Genomic DNA, 19,889 nt, shown 5'->3' on the forward strand with positions numbered 1-19,889 from the left:
AACCTCAATTAGAGTGACCACCAATTTTCATCTAATTATGTCATCAACTAGTTTTGCATTGCCAACTCTTATTTGAATTAATCATTAATTTTTAATTGGTTTTTTAAATACAAAATTTGCTTATCTCTGACAAAAGAACTTCTCTTTTCTTTTACTAACTTTTTATCTACCTTTTTTACCAATGGTTTAAATATATTGACTTTTATTTTTAAAATACCAACCTTCTTTGTGTGACTTACTAATTTATCTCTAACTAAGTTACCAATTAGTTTTTCATTACAAATTCTCATTCAAGTTGCTTGCTAACGTTTATTTCTTTTTTAAGTTTACCAACTTTTCTATTTACCACTTTTATTTGCAATTGTTACCCACTCTTTAGACTTACCGGCCTTTTAATAAAAAATATGAACATTAATTAAAGTGACTACCAACTTTTACCGATTAAGTTACAACTAGTTGCACGTTACCAGTTTTTATTTGAGTTCGTTACCAACTTTTATCTGGTTTCAACTATTATATGCCATTCTTAAATTAACTCATCTTATCCTTTACAAACTATTATTACTTTTCATACCAACGCATTGAATTCATTAACTATTATATGACATGACCAACCTATATCAACTTTTCTTCAATTAAGTTACCTGCTAATTTCGGGATACTAACACTTATTTGAGTTGTTTACCAATGTATGTTTGTTGTTAATTTTTAAATTTACCAAATTTTTTTATCACTTTTATTTGCCTTAGTTATCAACATTTTTTAACTAAATTTTATTTACCTAACTTACGAACGCCTTAAATTCACCAACTATTACATGAATAATTGCACAAAAGAGTTGGCAAATTAAGGCGAAACTAAGAAAGGTAAGAAAAAAGTTGGTCATTAAAAGAACAATAAACTTTTAGAGTACCTCAAATGAGAGTTGGCAAACGCAAATGCTAGGTGTTGATTTAATGGGAGAAAAGTTGGTGAGTCACGCCAGGGTTTCTATCCAAGGTAAATAAATGGTAACTTAATAGACTAGTTGGTAATTAACAAAAAATAATCAAATAGTGGTGTGTAACTCAGATAGAGTTGGTAATCCGAAACTAGTTGGCAAGATAGTCAGGCAAATATTGGTAAGTCACTTTACTTTAGGTCGGCAGTTGGTAAGTTAGTACAAAATTTCATAATTAATTTGCAAACTATAAAAAAGTTGATTATCACATAAAATTGTTAGTAAGTTATCAACAAGTTATATGAAAAAAAAAATCACTGGTCATTTATTTTACCAATAGTTCTTCGACACTAATGGAAACTTACTGAGTTATGCCGGCACGGGATGATTCGTGTTTTTAGTTCAGAACAATAGGATTATGTTAATCAGCTTTTACAGTCTGTAAAACTCATATTTTAGAGAAATGTAAATATTTGTGCCTTCATAGACGATGCTTTCAGACTTGAGACAAGAAATTACAAAAGCAAAATCACCTTGCACTATGACACACTTCTTGCAAATCAAGAAAGAAAAGAAAAGAAATCCGAAGCTTTCTTGTTTCAGGCGTGACTTTGATCAAGTTCAGATTAAGTCGGTGTCCATTTCGTGCCGATGCTTCAGTTGATGCAGTAGTTTCAGATCTTCTTTACCGGCGCAACGAACCTTGTATCAAATAACCAGGCCTCGAAGTAGTGGCATCACACAAGTACATCAGCTGTGAATTTGCAAGTAATAATAAAAGAGTAAATAAAAAAGCTGAGTCTTTTTTCATCCAAATGCGATGAAATAAGCATATCGGTATTATACACATTGAAAAGGAGATACATAAGATGAGAATGGCAATTACACAAGTTGCTGTGTATGCATGCTTCAGCCTTTTCTCTAACAACTTTTGCCATGTCCATCGAGCTTGTAGTAATCATCAACAAGAAAACAGTTTTGCCAGAAAATGTCATAAGCTTTTGCTGATAACTCATCAGACAATTTGACGGAAGAAATATCTCGCATTCGATGAATTACAAAGAGAATCCTGAATCCTTTTTTCAGCAAGTAGATGAAATTTAATTATCATGAATGCAGAGCCAACCTGGTTATGACAAAATTAGTACTTAGCTTATGGTTGTCTTAACACATCCTAATGACGTAAGGTGTAAGCGTTGGAATTTGTGATCCAATTTCTAGAGACTTCTAGGATGGGCATTGAATCCTACAAAAAATCCTAGTCTTAGGCGGCAATGAATTTGTGCAGAAGAGTCTAGAAAGCACAAGCAAAGTGTTGAAGTCTCTAGGAGCTTATGCGTGGAGAGGAAGCTTGAAGATGTCAGCACCAAAGACTAGAAAAATCTTGTAAAAAAGGTAAAAAAGGTCAACAATTGTGGGAGAGAGTCGGTGGAGTTGCTCTATAAATAGAGCTTAGTATCATTCATGCAAGGTGGGGGGAGCATGAACTAAAAGACCATATCATGTGGCTTCTCCATCACAACACCTCCTGCAACTATTGTAAAACCATTTCTATCAACTAGTGAAACTATGCTTGTCCCGTATACCTTGCCCCTTGTCCATTCCTACATCCAACTATGCCATACACACATACACTTGCACACATCACAAAACACAAACTATCATCGATATCAAACACCATGCTTCCACACAACCTACAAATTTTTACCAGTAAGAATCTCCAAATGAATAAGCAAAGATTAGTGTCCCTCATGCGTCGACCAAAAGGTGTTCAATTGAAACTGCAATGCTATATAATTCTCTTCCAAACAACGCAGCATGCCCGAGCAAATTGTTCTTGAAGAATGGTATATGGCGTGCCTGCGTAAGTTTTGGATTTATTAAATGGGTAGAAATTTTTTTAAGTAAATTGTCTGAAAATACAGCTAATTTTCCTCTGGTTCGTCAGTATTTTAGTTGGAGTATACATCAAAAAAAAAATGTTTTAAGAGATAATTATGCAAGTAAAGCTCGTCCTATAGTCAATCTCATGAATTGATCATCTTTTGAAAGTTTTGTAGCATAAACTCCACCTGCTAAATGACTTATTAACTAACTAAACAACAAATACGTTACAAAAATAACTGACAACGATAGATTAGATCTTTGAAGCACATCATTTCAAATTATCTCAGCTCCCTAATTGATTCCGTTTTCATCACATTTTGTGTCCTCTATCCTCAACACCACACATCGAAATATAAGAGACCCTCTATGTAGAGCAACTCTCACACGAAGCAAAATCACTCAACATAAGCATAGTCATGTCAACTTCAACAATGTCGTTGGACACGCAAAGTTCAAGGGTTTACACTGTCTTAATCTAAATTAGCAATCAGATGAACCATCACACGGTTTTTCCATGGTTAAAAACTTTTTCTGAAAGATACAAAAATTATATGACAATAATATGGATTAAATTTTTACATGTCCAAACTAAGAATAGGTAAAAACAACCAAATCAAAATGGATTTGGCACCTCCATATACTGCCAACACGTGCGTAATTACGTCTCAATTAAACTTCTCAACCAGATTAATGAAATTTAAGCACACGATAACAAGTAAAGAACCAGTATAAGCCATAATTCAGATTAAAGATATGCAAAGAAATAGACACAAACCTGAAGCAAGAGAACCCGAGTGCTCTTCAAAACACACTAAAAAATTATCTAAATTCTCCTTCCATTCATTCCAATACTAGCTGCACAAAGAAGAAAAACAAGACAATAAAAAAGCTGTTTGGAAAGGCAAAAAAGGGAAATCAAATTTACACATAAAAGATCAATAGCTGTTCAGTTCCTTCTCATGAGGAAGATAGAGAAATTCAAGAAAGCCAACAAAGATCTTAAACTAGGCACTAAAGGGTTTAGAAAAGAGAAAATTAAGGGGGGCGAGAGAGAGAGAGAGAGAGAGAGAGAGAGAGAGAGAGGCTGAATTGAGGTGATGACAGAAGCATAGAGAGCACAAAGGAGAGAGATGCAAATTTCTGCTGCACATCCACATCTGTGCTCTCTATCTTCTGTCAACAACCAACATTCACCAAAACGTTGCCTCCTCCTCTCTAACACTACCCTAGCTAGGCTGTGTTTTGGATCAGAACACAGTGTCAAGATTGAAACGTTTTTTTGTCATAAATAAATACAGAGAGAGAGAGAGAGAGAGAGAGAGAGAGAGAGAGAGAGAGAGAGAAGTATTTGTGCTGTGTTGTGGGGTTGGTCTTTTGTGGATGACCTATAATGCACAGCACTGCCAGTACCCTCTATTTATAATAAGAAAAGTTATAAGCTACTCAAGGAAAAAGATAATTAAAGAATATAAAGAATGCGTAAGTTGTAGATACTGCTCTAGCTTTGTTTTTCTCTTTTTAAAATTCCAATTGTACCACTCACTGATTTGTCTCATAATTGTACTCTCCCCATTTTTGTAACCGCCTCTCACGAGATGAAAATTTCTAGTGAAAGGACACTATCAATAACTTCCTAACAACCCTACAGAAAAAAAAAATTGTACTCCAGATATATTCCCATTGATAATTCCACCCATTTCTGTCAGAAATTTCATGCTGCCACTATCAAGCGTTCCACTTTTCCCACAAATGGTAAGTTTTTGAGCCATACCTAGAGTGGGTGTTGACTATTGAGTGCGCCAAGATTCAAGAAACAGTTGACCCAGATTTGTTGACAACATTTTCAGTGAGAATTTAAATATTCTAAATTCCTTTCTTTGAGGGTTGAATTGAATCTTGAGGAGTTTTTCCATCTTGGTACAGTAACAAAATCCATCTTTCTTAGTACTGCGGCAGCAGCTTTTTACATGATCCACCATGTGCCCCTGCGATTTCTCCAATCTTCTGAAATCAATTATAAAACCAGCAATTCTACATGACCCCTTTCATTGAGAGATGCATGATACGACACTCAGTTGTTCAATCAAAAGTTTGTTGCAAGTTCACGTTCTGTGTTGACTTATTTTCAATCATGCAATATAATGCAGTGTGTTTGTGTGAGAGAGAATAGTGTGGGTGTGTGTGTGCGCTTGACCCACCAAAGCGCACGATAAGACTCAGTAGACCAAGCATGGGCCAATAGATAATGAGTGAAGCTCTGGAGTGGGGTTGAAACTGTTTTCTCTTAAAAGGAAGAAAAATATGAAAGAGAAAGGACTACATGTATTGACAAATTAGACTTTGCAGAGTGTGTGGAAGGAGAGCTATAGACTGACATGCTTCAGATTTTATCTCTTTGTGAAAGGGAAAGTTCACAGCCATTATTATTATTGCCATATTTGGGGGGAAAAAGAAACCTACCATTAAAACTTGTGGGGATTGTTGGAGATGCTTCATGGACAATGTGGTTGGGCAGTCAGACTCCAATTGCCAAGAAAAGGCAATTGATATCTTCTAGGTTACAACAACGGAAATAATGAAGGAAAATATCTTCTGTTAAATTACAATTTTTTGGTAAAAGAAGTGATTATGTACGTATAAGCTAAACATTCTGCCAAATTTAAATATCGGTATGCCACTTTCTCACTTTCGGCTTCGTCGAAAAGCTGTTCTATGTACATTTGTTACCTAATGGGAAACTAAAATACCAATGCCGATAAAAAGCTCTAAAACCCTATTCTATTTTGGGGTCGAAGACAGCATGCTGTTCTCGCAAATTTCACACCCAGATGGTGGATATGGTGTGTGGCGTTCGATGCCATTTCAAAAGACCCCTTTGGATAAAGAAGTTTCAGGTGACAAGTCAACTTCTATATGGAGCCCATTCAACATGCTTTTGGGTATGCAAAATGCGCTTAAGGTCATCTTTCATATCATTGTACGCTACAGTTTCCATTTCGTTTTATGAAAAAAGGAACAAATGGAAACAAATTGACAAGTGATCTAACCAAAAAAAAAAGAAAAGAAAACCGATTCTCTACGTTGGTTTTCATTTGAGAGAGTATATGCATATTTTCAGATTAGCGAACACCTATCGCATTGTCATTGTATGATAGAGTGCCCTATACCGGAAGAATTTCCAGTATCGAATTTCACAGACAAACGACAGATGAGGAATCTGGCAATTTTGACCATTCTCAGTGCTTCCAGTGATACGGCCGCTAGTTGTTGCTGAATAATGATTCTTGATATAAATGTAACCAACGAAAGGTAACAAGAGATCATGGGTAGATAAAAGTGCACAGTAATCTAGAGTTCCCAGCTAGGACCACCATTCATCTCTGTCTGAATAATGTAAGGCACATGCACAGCTCTTAGAGTAGGGAAATTAATTTTTTTTTTCAAGTGCTTGCGAGTTCCTCTAAATAAAGAAGAAGATCTCCCCATGATCGATTTATTACCGTTCAATATTCAATGCGATGTATAGTCATAACCCAAAAGAAGGTCTTGAAAGAGTTGGATTTGTACATGCCTGGAAATTCTGTCAACTGGGTCAAGATTTTGCTGAATAAGAGATGTCCCAGACATCCCTGAGTCCCCCAACCAATTTATACTTTTCCCACAGAAGCATAATGTATTTGATCTATCAAACCATCTCCAAAGTCTCTTGTGATTTTTGGAAAGGAAGATTAATGCTGAGAAATCATGGATCCTCAACTTCTGCAGCTAAATTAATGCAAATACATCTCTCAACAAGGACTTAAAAGCCCAGTTTACAAGCCAGAAGTGGGTGTGCATGTTTAGAGGGAGAGAGAGAGACAGAGAGCGCCCGGAATGGATTGACTTAGTGGTTAAAAAGGGTGCATCGCACACGATTCCATTCCTGACTCCACCAAGGGCAAATAATTCTACAAGGCTCTTCATAGAATCCCATATCAATCTAGGGTTTGATTGGTCAGGTCACATCCGCTCAAATTGTAGCTCGCGCGTCAACGGACATTAGTAGGATATTTTCGCAAGTCCGGGAATTATCCATCAGAGAGCGTGTGTGTGTGAGTGTGTGGGGTTACTTGCGTTGTGCGTCAGAAGACTACTTTTTCAAAGAGCTGCAACTTGCCAAGAAGCATGGAGAGGAGAGGATAGGGAAAAGCAAAAGGGGAAGCTCCCCGAAGCAACCCTCAACACACATCTCTTATCCATAAAATTTTCTCTCTTTTCTCAAGAGAAAAAAAAAAAAGAAAGAAGGAAGAAGATAAATTCCATGTTCTGTCATCAGCTGTGTTTTTTTTGAGTGTTTTTGCCTAATGGGGCGGCGAGGGCCGACAGAATATTGAATTATGCCTTCGCTTGTTGGCTTACGTCTTGAGACCCCATTCCATTTTTGGCCTCCATGTGGCCCAATGACAGTGACCGACGTGACTCTCATGGGCAACCCCCATAGGGAATTCCCTTTTTCAACAGCTAGCCCCATTCATTCAAGAATTTGATACCCCAAGATACTTTCATGACCTTATCAAACCTTTTCTTTTTCTTCTTTCATGTAATTTTTTTCTCAAGATCTACACTTTTTACACTTTTGAGATTTCAAAGAATAACGCGTAGAGCGGAATCAAACTCTATGCGCGCGCTCGGTTATCATTATGCTTACTTTGTAACTTAATATAAGTTTGATTCATAATTATCTGTTCAATTCTACTGTTCGAAAGTAATAAAAAGAGGACGATAATAAGACACAGAGATAGTATGTGAAGTTGACGATGAGGATTCTATGATGTTGCCGGAAGTATGAGGTGAGTCAGTTAGAGAGAAATGGCTATGCGAAATGAGACTTTACTTTTTCGCTATTATCCATGTGGGTAAAAAAAAAATACTATATGAGGGCAAAATTGGGAGGGACCTTAAAGTGAGACAAACTTATTTTAATGTTTTTGGATTGAAATTTTTCGCCGTGGTACCGACAACTGGATCATCTTTCGAGCCCTATTAGTCAATCATTTCATGAGTGAATTCTTGCTTTTTCACCTCTCGTCCTTCTATTTCCATGTACAGGATGACATCATCTTAAAATATTGCAATTTGCCATTTACATGGAAGATATAATTGTGTCACTATCTTTATTTTCTGCTTACGAACGTAAAAAGAGGTGCCAAATGTATCTGGCATTGCTTATATACGAGCTTAGAATATGCCTTATGTTTCTTTACCTATTAATTTAAGTTCTTGAGTCGTGCATTCTAAGTGTCTTTTTAAACCTCAAGATGCAAGTGCGTGGGTAAACCAGTCGTATATAATAGGCGTTTAAAGTAGAGGAATACAAGGAGTAACTATGTGAAACTTGATGGTTATTGTGTAATATTCTCTTGTTAGATTTGGCATGAGTAGCTATACAAGTGATGATGGACTAGGATTGGTCACAAAAATCGCACTTCATCATTCTACTTTCATAACTAAAAGAAGTGGGCTCGTGACTTGTTATACTCCTTGAGAAAAATTCTATCATGTCCTTGACTTAAAACCACGGTCCTATATTATACATCTTGTCCAACAATAGATATAGTAATCGAATGGTATCGGGCATCGTATTATTGAAATTCACAATTGCCATTACAACACAACCATGAAAAAAAGTGCAAAGGAGAGAGACCTAGAAGATAATCATCACAAAAGCAGCTTGACATGACACACATGACTACAATGGGGAACCCAGTCTCCATTCTGTTGCTGCTCAAAAGATGAAGGGAGAAACAAATGGGGGGGTGGGGTTTTGGGGGACCCCAGGGATGGCCATTCTTGGAGAAAGGGATGGTTTCGGAGTCTCTGGCTTTCCCCTTTTGGCTTTGGATGGGGTGATCAAAAGTGAAGTTTGGTTGGGCAAATTGGGGTTCTCTAGAACAGTGTCTCTACACACAGACACAAGCAAAAAAGCATCCATCAATATCTCTCTCTCTCTCTCTGACTGATTTTGGAATGTTGAATTGAATCAAATCGCCCGCAAGCCAAGGTGGCGTTTGATATACGCTGTGTTCACATGCACAGTAATAATCAATTCCTGTGATATTCCAAAAGGAGGTTCTGGCTGTTCACCAGTAGAAAAGTGGGTGAGGAACATCAACTGGAACAAGTGTCCATTCCTCTCTCTTGTTCAATCACCACACATGTCATCTGGTTAGTTGATATTTTGCACGTAGGCTTGTGGACGAGAACAAAGTGTCAAGAAGGGATGCATTTTGTCAGGAAAAGGAAAGAACTCTACTAGAGTGTTGCAATATCAAAATTCTTTGAGAATTTGATTTGATGTTTCACCTGCTTTCTTCTTCTGTTCCTTGTCAATGTCTTTGTAAGAAGTCTCCGATCTCAAAACGTAAATTATTACACGTAAGGTTGAGAGAATAAGCGAGGAAAGTGGGATCGCCTTCATGGTTATATTAACCTAACGGTTTAAGCAATTGGGAATAGAAAAATGCTTCTATCTACATGATGTATCATTACAAATTGTAGCTCTAAGGGTTTGGCCTACAAATTTGACACCCATGGTCTCTACATAGCAATTCGAGAAGTTTTCCCGTCTAGTATTTACAACGAAATTGAAGAATTAATTATGTAGCTCCTATCATCTATCAATTATTTCTCTCCATAATGAGTTATAGTACTTATGGGCTAAATGCTATTGAGTGTCTGCTTTAAGAAAGTGACTAGAAGTCAATATGCTGTTCTATTGAGTGTCGTTTTATTTTTCACTTTGTCTAAAGTTATGTATTGATTTATTACAAATCCCAATTCATTTCCTAAGTTCTTTTTAACCTAATATAACAATATGCATTAAAAAGTCTGCACCAACTTGGCTTCTTGTATTCCTTGCACAATTATATTCAATAGCACATCTCAATATCCATCCGCGGTTGATAAATATTATATAGTATTGACATAAAATACTCTCCAATATTACTATAATTGTCTTATTCTTGGGAAAAATTACCAAAAATCCTAAACCTATTGCAATTGTGCCATTTTAGTTCTAAACCTTTTTTTTTTCCAATTGAATCCTAAATCTTTTGCTTTTATGCCAATTTAGTCCATCCAATCAATTTTGACCAGCCAACGCTGACGTGGATGCTGACCATCCTTCGTGGCATAGCCGACACTGACGTAGACAATTTTTAATGATATTTCAATATTTTTCGAATTTATTTATTTATTATTTATTTTCTTTTTCCTTTTTTTTTGCTTTTCTTTCATTTTATGTTCTTACTTCTTCTTCTTCCTCTAGCCGGTCATGGAGGTCCAGCGACAGTCATGGCCACAGGCCATTTTCGGCCCGGTCAAACCCGGGCCCGGACCGTTGACCGGGCCCGCGATTCGGAACCGGAACCGACCCGTGGCCTACGGGCCCAGTTCTGGTTCCAGAAATTTTGGAACCGGTGGTTCCGAGCCCGGTTCCAAAAAAAAAAAAAAAAAAACCTGCAGGGCCTGCACGTCTGCAGGCCCTGCTACGGCCTGTTGCCAGGGCAGCCTTTGTAGGCTGCCTTGGCAACGGGCAAAATCGCAAAAGTAAAAAAAAAAAAATTTAAAAAGATAACCGTTGCAATTGCAACGGTTATCTAGCTTTTTTTTTTATCCTAAATTTTCTTCTCATTTTTTTTCTTATAAATTCTCTAAAATTCTCTCATATTCTCTCAATACTCTCAATTCTCAATTCTCTAAAATTCTCTCGATACTCTCAATTCTCTCAAATTCTCTTCTCTCAAATTTTCTCAATACTCTAAATTCTCTCAAATTCTCTTAAATTCTCTCAATTTTCTCAATCCGCGCAATTCACTCTTAATTCTCCCAATCAATCCTCAATTCTCTCAATCCACTCGAAAAATGGCAAGTGGAAGTCGAGTGCCAACTGGCAAAGGTAAGAATATCATGACGGAATCCCATCATTCTTTTGATCCTCGTGATTATGCAGATTTTGAAGATGATGAAATCAACATTTTTCCCGATGTGGAGCGCGTCCCGACGCAAGAAAGTCTTCATCCTCCTGCCGAAATATCTACAACAAAGGAGGCGGAGCGGGAACTTACATCTGACATTTGGGATCACTTCACGACAATGGAAAGGTTTGATATTAGTGAAAAAAGGTATGATATAATTTGTAAATATTGTGGGAAAATATATAAATATACAAGTGGACAAGGATATGGAACATTCAAACGACATCTTAGGAGCAAACATCCAACCCAAGCGGGAATTGATATCAGGCAACAACAAATTTCCGGGTACGTCAATCCTAACACTTCCCCTTTATTTCATTTTAATGAAAAAACTTATAAGGAAGAATTAGGTAAATTTGTTTCCGTTGAGCATTTATCATTTAATTTTGGAGAAAGATTTGGTTTTAATCAATTTGTACAAAAAGCATGTGCTCCACAAGCAAAACGTGTTCCCAGAAATTCACTTAAACGAATAATTAAAGATCTTTACAAAAATGGAAAAAAGGATTTACAAAACTTTTTTATGCAATTTAATGGATGCGTGCATATAGGTAGTGATATTTGGAGTGATCATTGGCAAATGCATTCTTACATGGGCATAACATGTCATTGGATAGATGACGATTGGAGTATTCAAAAAAGAGTTATTGCATTTAGAGTTTTCGATGGTAAGCATATGGCAAATAATATTTATAGAATGATTAGGCAAATTTTAGAAGAATATTATTTGCTTAACAAAATTTTTTCAATTGGTTTTGATAATGCCGCGGCAAATACCGCTTCAATTGCCGATTTAGAAAATATTTGTAAACCCGCTTTTGGTGGAAAATTTTTTCACGTTAGATGTGCGTGTCATGTTTTAAATTTATGTGTACAAGATGATTTGAAAACTCTTGATATTTTTCTTGAACCAATAAAAACGGCGATTCAATTTTAATGGAAACATCCCCAAAAAATGAAAGAATGGGGTAAATTTTGTAGAGAAAATGCCAAAAGGCCAAAAAGATTTCCAAGAGACGTTCCAACTCATTGGAATTCTACTTTCCACTTGCTTAGTGAATCTTATGAATATAAAGATTTATTATGTGCATTCATTTCTAATAATATACCTCAGATTAATTTATACCCACAAGAGTGGGGTATTTGCAAAAAAAATTTAGATATTTTAAAGGTTTTTAATGATGCAACTTATACTTTGTCCGGTGTTTATTATCGTACTACGCATTTATTTTTAGTAGAGTGTATTAATATTGTCGGAGTTTTTGAGGAATATGAAAATGATATTGAATTACAACATACTATAGTAACAATGAAAATGAAGTGGCTACATTATTATAGCGAAATTCCCATTATTTATTTAGTTGCTTGTGTTTTTTATCCGCGTTGCAAATTAGATGGTTTAAGTGATTATTTGCATACGTATTATCAATGTTTACATTATGATATGGTAAATGTTACAACCATACTAAGTGAGGTTAAAAACGTAGTAATAGAATTATATAATGAATTTTATACTAAATATAATTTAGGTGATATTAGATCTTCTCAATCTACCGAGACACAAAATGAGAGTACAGATAAAATTAATAGAGGGTACCAACTTTTATTACATAGACAAAAAAAAAACAAAAGGGAGTAATAGGAAATATTTCTGAATTATAGATTTATCTAACCGTTTCCTTTGAGTTTACTGAATCCGAAGATAGTACAGGTTTTTTAATTTTGGATTGGTGGAAGAGGCACGCAAGCCAATACCCAATCCTTTCTCTTATTGCAAAACAAATTTTTGCAACCCCTTGTTCCACAGTTGCGGTCGAACAAGCATTCAGTGCCGGAGGTAATATTTTGAACGAACATCGTTCAAGATTAGCTCCAGAATCAGTGGAGACTCAAGCTTGTGTTGATGATTAGACAAAGGCTCAATACCGACAACAAGAAATAGATCGGAATAATGAATCCGAATTCTTTAACGACGGAGATACCACCGGTACCGGTACCGCTACTGGAACCGGAACGGGTAGCGACGACTGAGGATAAAAGAACTGTTGGAGTTGGCAAATATTTCAGGGACCCTTGTTTCTCATACCGGGCACGCCCACGTGAGCTTAGGGAAATCGAAGTATAATCCGACGACATGTGACCCTTACGCACGGAATGCGGGGGTTCGGATAGGCTTAGGTTTTTGGGTCATTTTAGGGCATATATATTGTGCTCCTTTTTTTTTTTATAGATCATTGTAACGAATTGTAAGGCGCTTAATGATAATTTATTAAGTTCAAGCCCCCTCATTCTCTCTTTTTGTCCCAAAATTTGATTACAATTTACATTTTGATTACAATTTATATTGAATAATTCATTATTTCATAATTTCATTTTTTTTTATTTCATAAATTTTTTTTAAAATTTTAAATTATGAACCGGAACCGGCAGGAACCGGAAGGAACCGGAACCGGAACCGGCTCGGAATCGGAACTTGCCAGGAACCGGACCGGAACCGGAACCGGACCGGAATCGGCCAGGAACAGGAACCAGCCCGAAACCGTCCGGTTCCAGTTCCGGTTCATACATGGCCAGGAACCGGAACTGCCGGTTCCGAACCGAAATCGGCGGTTCCTGAACCATGGCCATGTCTATCCAGCGATCAACCAGAAGCGATGGCCGGCGAGGTTGACCTTGTCGGCCTCAGGAGTCTTGCTCAAGCCGCCGCTGGGCTGGCGAGAGGCCCATGGCCGGTGAGGCTCACCTAAGGCCGCTGAGGTCTTGTCGGCCCTCACCTCTAGCTGGTTGCCGGACCTCGGCGACTAGCTTGAGGAAGAAGAAGAAGGAAGAAAAAAAGAAAAGAAAAAAAGGGAAAAAATATTAAAAGTTAAATAAATAAATAATTCGAAAAAATACTAAAATTTTGTTAAAAAAATTCTATGTCAGTGCCAGCGGTGCCATGTATAATAGCTGGCATTCACATCAGTGCTAGCCGGCCAAAGTTGACCATATAGATTGAATCGACATAAATGCAAAAGGTTTAAAACTCAATTGGTTAAAAAAAGATTTATAACTAAATTGGTACAATTACAATAGGTTTAAGACTTTTTTAGTAAATTTCCCCTTATTTTTGTAGTTATCTTGCAGAATGCGCAGGTTACTGTAGTATGACGTCAAAATAAACTCCATAAATAAATGTAGCGTAAGGATACTTCGATGGACATGACTTGACTTTTGACTGGGGCACCAAGCCAACATTCTAAGGGATAATGTGGATGCAATTTCTTCCAAAGTTCCCTGCAAGGCATCATTTCTTCAAAAAAGTGAAGCCTTGGATGCTTATTTTTAGTCATTAGGATTTTTACATCGAGGGATGCTTCTCGTAACAGCACTAACCTCTCCAGTATGAATAATAGGTTTCGATATTTGAAATCGCTGGTTTAGGGCTAATGTTTGAGGTCCCCAACCTAACCTCCCTGTCACTGGGCCGAATGCCTCATTGGCTTTGAAATCGTCGACATAATATGTAAGAGAGTCAATCTATTAAGGTATCTTTTGAACCTAGTAAGTCGAACTAATTATTTTTGACAAAAAAAAAGCTGCTCTAATTTTGTACATCCAGTGTGCTACATGCACACGACATTATCCTTTGGGGTCACTAGTAATAGGAATGTTACATGAACATGAAAAAGTTAACCACTTGGCCGATCAATGAGTGTCTAGTGTCCCTTTCGAAAGGAAGAGGTTGGGGCTTACACCAACGCAGTGGTGTAAAAAAAAAAAATCTTAAAACCCACGGCATCCCATGATCAGTGAGTCCAAAAGGACCTGCACGTTTTTTTTTTTTGTATAAATGTAAGTAGTATTTATAAGATGACGTACAGAAGCTTAGGGACATTCCCCAGCATTACAAAAAAATGGAGTGGGGGAGTCTCCATATAGTAGCCAAAGTTTCATTTGTTCGGGACGGTCTAAAAGATTTGTAGTGCGAAGCTCGCCCTCTGACAAGTTTGCGAACTTTAGCCAAAATGATAAGGGCGTCATTTGACTTTTGTTGGAAGCGTCTACGATTACGCTCCATCCAAATGCAGTATATGATCGCTAGGAAAGATACCTTTAGAACTCTCGCCGCCAAGTCCTTACCTTTTGTAGCCTTGATCATCCATTTAAGTTCATCATTCCATCCTTCTACAGGGCGTCGAATTCCGTATTGTGCAAGAATAGTGCACCAAATGCTTCCGGTCCAGGTAGGACCTGCACGTTTTTCAAGTCAAGCCAAGCCGGTTTGAGCTACACGAGCCCTAGTTTAGAATGGCCTGGCCCGACCCGAACCAAATTTCTTATTATAAATATTTTAATTAAGTTAATTAAAATATTCTTAAAAGAAAAGGGAACCTTTAATTCTTCATGGAAAACAAATCTTGGATGTGGAAGAAAAATAAAGTTTACATAAGGAAAATAGTGAATAACCCATATTGCATTTTTTTTTTTTGATAATCGAGGTGTCCGCGCGGCCGGCGAGCTAGAGCTCAAACCAGCGGTGATGCCCGACTAGTCCTCGAGGGGGGCTAGCGCAGCATCCCACCGCCACGACCCCCCACTTAAATCACCGATGGGCGAGTTTTGAGCATTTAACATTGGAATAAGGCAAAAAGAACACACTTAAAGAAAAGAATCTCAAATTCTTTAAAGGAATCTTACTGTTTAATTAAATTTGTGAACTAACCAAATAAGAAAGAAAAATTATGTGAAAAAAATAGTCTTTACAAAGCAAAACAAAAAAAGTAAATAGCCCTAATTAATATCAACTAGAGATTCATCAGAGATTGCATTCAACATTGGAATTAAAAAATGTATACACTCAAAGAAGACGAATCTCAAATCCATCAATTTGGACTCAGTATTGGACTCAGTATTCAAATGAATTAGCTAGAGAACTAATGAAATAGTGAAAAAAGTGAGGTGAAAAAAAATAATCTTATGAGAGTAAAATTATAAATGATCTCAATCAAAATCAACTAGAGTGTCAAAGATTGCATTCAACATTGGAATTACTCTCAGAGAAAACAATTCTTGTCAGAATAAGTGAGCTGACGAAATGCTAAAAAAGTTACGCGGAAAGATTCATCTTTGTGCAAGAAAAATAATAAATGACCCAATCAAAAGCAACTAGAGTTCAACATTGAAATTAGATAAAAAAGTGCAATGTCAAAGAAAAAATGAATCTCGAATTCTTAGTTCAATTGAATTAGGGGAGAATTACCAAAACATTTCTAAACATATTGCGATTGTGCCAATTCAGTCTTAAACTTTTTTTGTACCAATTGAATCATAAACCTTTTGCATTTGTGCCAATTAAGTCTATCCAGCCAATTTTGACCGGCCGGTGCTGACATGGACATCATTCGTCCTATGTGGCATGGCTGACGCTGACGTGAACAATTTTTAATAATTTTTCGAATTAATTATATATTTTTCTTTTCTTTTCTTTTTCCCTTTTTTAGTTTTCTCTCTCTTTTTTTTCCCTCCCTTCATGAGGACCGACCTCGCCGACCCTTGCCTCTAGCGGATCATAGGTTCCGACGACTGGCTAGAGGTTGAAGACGAAGGGAGGAAAAAAAAACAAAAGAGAAAGAAAAGAAAAAAAAGGAAAAAGAAAAGAATAAATAAATATATAATTCGAAAATTTATTAAAATATTATTAAAAAAATTTCATGTCAGTCCCAACCATGCCACGTAAGATGGGCGGCATCCATGTTAGCACCGGTCAGCCAAAATTGGTTGGATGGACTCAATTGACACAAATACAAAAGATTTAGGACTAAATTGGCCAAAAAATAAATTCCGGACTGAATTGATACAATTGCACTAAGTTTAAGACTATTTTGTTAATTTTTCCATTGAATTAGTGAAATGATGAAATAATAAAATATCGAATGAACTTCATGTAAGTAAACTTATTCTCCTACAATAACTTGCGAAACATGACAAGTTATTAAAATAATGAGCTGCTAAATGAAACGAAATGAATTGTGACTCTTTCTGACAAGTCATGAAAAATATAAAATTTACTTAGAGAAACTTGAATAAAAAAAAAATTATACATGTGACAATATTATAATTGGCTTGTTTGTCACGCGTTTTGACTTGTTTGTAAAAAGAATTTCGTGAAATTAGGAAAAAATGTTAAATAAGTTAAGAACACTTTTACGTTCAAGAATATTTTCAAGGAATGCGCAAGAATACATGCTAGTTTATTATGGATGAGAAAAAGGAATAAGAAAATAATAATTAAGATAAGTGTCACTCCCCGACTCGGAATCACGATTGATGCTTGTTGATCGATCACGATCCGTTCGAGCCCGTGACTCGCGAAAATAAATTAGTGCGTCCCGTTCATTTTGAATACACAAGCGAAAGCAATATTAAATGAGACCTCACAAAACATCATAAGTAAACATCGCACGTTATATTTACATGATTCGTACTTATTTTAACAAGGCTATTTTACAAGCCCTTGCAAGCTACGCTCATATTTTACATGCCTATTCCAAAGGCATTTCCGAACAAGGCCAATTGTGAACAACAAAATTTCGGCTTGGGGTAATCCTACTCCATTACTCTGTCTCCTCGCACTTCCATCTACTCGTGCTACTCCTCTCCACGACCCGTCCATCTGGCCGTCTCACACCCCACCCGTGGCTTTCCCTAGAGCCGGCCCACCCATACCATTGAAAGGGCCGTTGAACCAGCGCAAGGGTCCAAACCAATCTCCGTTAGCCAGGCCTTACCATGCCACGTACATATGGGGGACCAATTCCTCGCGGCCCTTATCCACCATCACGTACGTTGTAATCCGACGATAGGCGCGGCTTTCACGGTGAGCAACTTCGCTCGCATCTCTATGGGGTTGCCAAACCGGGTTGGGGGAGACGCCATCCTACGATCCTGAAAAGAGAAAACAACGGGGAATAAGTCGGGGAACTCAAGTGAATTCACTAATATCAAACAAGGATGAATCGATCGTCGTTAACATGAGTTGGCACTTACCGCATCGGTATCGATGGCAAATCAATAGCAAAGGTCATGCTAAGAACTAATAAAAGAACATCAAGCATGACTACCTTACGTAAACATCATAGCCAAGCTCCGTTTTCTATATCGAGATGTGAACATGAAACACAAAACATAAGCAAACCGTGAGCATCAAACACGAGTATAAGGAAACAACCAAGTGACTGAGAGACGGTCCAAGCAACCACTTCACAACGCATCTCAACTTCATTTCCTAATATTAGGGAATCCACTTACACAACGCACTAGAACACGTGAGAATAAAGAAAGCAAGTGACGTGTGATTTGAGCACGTGAAAGGCGGGGTCTCAGACATGAGTTTTCTAATGGTCGAACAACAAGGAGGAAGAGGATGATCGGTGGGCGTGTGTGTAGGCGTGAGGGGGCTCCCTTCACGTGGGGGCTTCCTATTTATAATGGTCCAATACTTGAAGAGGAAGTAAAGCCATAATTGTATGCCCCTAAAGTCAAGTGAGCATTAATGGCATTTATGCACAATGGCCAAAAGAGCATGATGAGCCATTAAGGGGTTTTAATGTGACCTTATCCTCTCTCTCTCTCTCTCTCTCTCTCTCTCTCTCTCTCTCTCTCTCTCTCTCTCTCTTGGCTCTTCCCTTCCTTGGTCAATTCTCTCCCTTGTGTCATTTTAATTATTAGTGACCATGAGTCACCATGCCTCAATTATGGGGATGGACAACTCAGCTGGTCCCAATAATGAAGAGGGGACACCTAAGCTAAGTCCAATAATGGTGGCTTTTAATGAAAATTTGACTTGGTCAACTTTTATCTCTTAGTTCCCTCTATTTTTGAAGCATAAGGCCTTCTTCTCGTCCTCCATAAGTGTTGGTTTTGCTCACAAATAGCTCGGACCAATCGGCTTACACGATACCGACTAATCGACGTCTAACTTATAACCCCGCATCATAATTACTCCATGTATTTTCCGAGGTTTTTGCAACAAGGCACACTTATTAAACCCATTCGATCTAAGGTTTGGTGTAAGAAACCCTCCAAATATGCCCAAGGATAACCATGCAAAAGTCCAAGGCTAACTTTGCAAGTTTGGGCCGATTGGGTTGCCTAGGCGCGTGGCATGTGCAATTAGGCCTGGCCTGGCACAGGGCCGGGCACGCTGCCAGGCTGCATGGGCACGGTGCCGGGCACATGGCCGGGAGCGTGGCCGAGTGCACAAGCGTGGTGCCGGGCTGCACGAGCGGCGCGCCGAGCACGAAGTCGATCAGCACGGGCAAGGGGCCAATTCATGGGTTCAACACATGCATTGGCTCATGCATGGGCACACTGCATGGCCCATAGCCAAGTTCATTGGGCACGGAACTAGATCGGAATCGGATCTGACGGATACATTGCCTGGCACAAAGGTCAGGCACAATGACCGGCATACGGCCAGACACGTAGCCGGTCTGTGGCCTAGCTGACGAGTACGATGGTCGGTCATGTCCGGGCACAAGGCATGGCCAGCACGGCTGGCACATAGCCTAATCCGCGGCCAAGCCATTGAGCTCGTGGCCTGGCGCATGGCTCGTCCATGGCCTACACGACTCGACGCGACAATCCGTGACCGATTCACGATCGATCCACGTTTGAGTATCAACTGTCGCGACCGAACTCCCGAGCCCTTTTTAAACAACATGCAAAAAGAAGGGGGGGCTCGCCTGGTACGTGCTAAGTCTAGGTTCGGGACTTAACTCGGGCTATCCCAAGCCCATACCATATCGCGACTTAGGGTTTAAGTTTTTAACATGCAAGTGGTTTATATCGAGGAGTCGCCACTAATCGATTTGGGGTGGGTCGATTAGAAACCCAAATAGGGAGACGGGAGAATCACCCTATTCCTGCGAACCAGAGATTAACTGAATTCGGGGACTTGGTTACACTAGTTGGATAACTAATGCCCTTTCGGTACCTTTTTACCCTGTTCATTTTTTGAAAACATTTGTGAGGCAATTTAAATTGATTTTAGGACCTTTCTCCTA

The 19,889-nt window shown here is 38.1% G+C and overlaps 1 long non-coding RNA gene across 1 annotated transcript; it reads right to left on the reverse strand.

Annotated features, from left to right (window-relative positions):
* Window positions 1-1,393: 1,393 nt before the first annotated feature.
* LOC130140225 (uncharacterized) lies at window positions 1,394-4,162 on the reverse strand. The gene is made up of 2 exons (XR_008818241.1): window positions 1,827-4,162; window positions 1,394-1,694 (listed from the first exon to the last, which is right to left on the reverse strand). It is a non-coding gene; the product is annotated as an uncharacterized LOC130140225 (long non-coding RNA).
* Between the last annotated feature and the right edge of the window lie 15,727 nt (window positions 4,163-19,889).

The sequence above is a fragment of the Syzygium oleosum genome, unplaced genomic scaffold (assembly GCF_021117445.2).
Source record: "Syzygium oleosum isolate NSW1041296 unplaced genomic scaffold, Sole_v2.1 Sole_v2.17, whole genome shotgun sequence".
Classification (NCBI taxonomy): Eukaryota; Viridiplantae; Streptophyta; class Magnoliopsida; order Myrtales; family Myrtaceae; genus Syzygium; species Syzygium oleosum.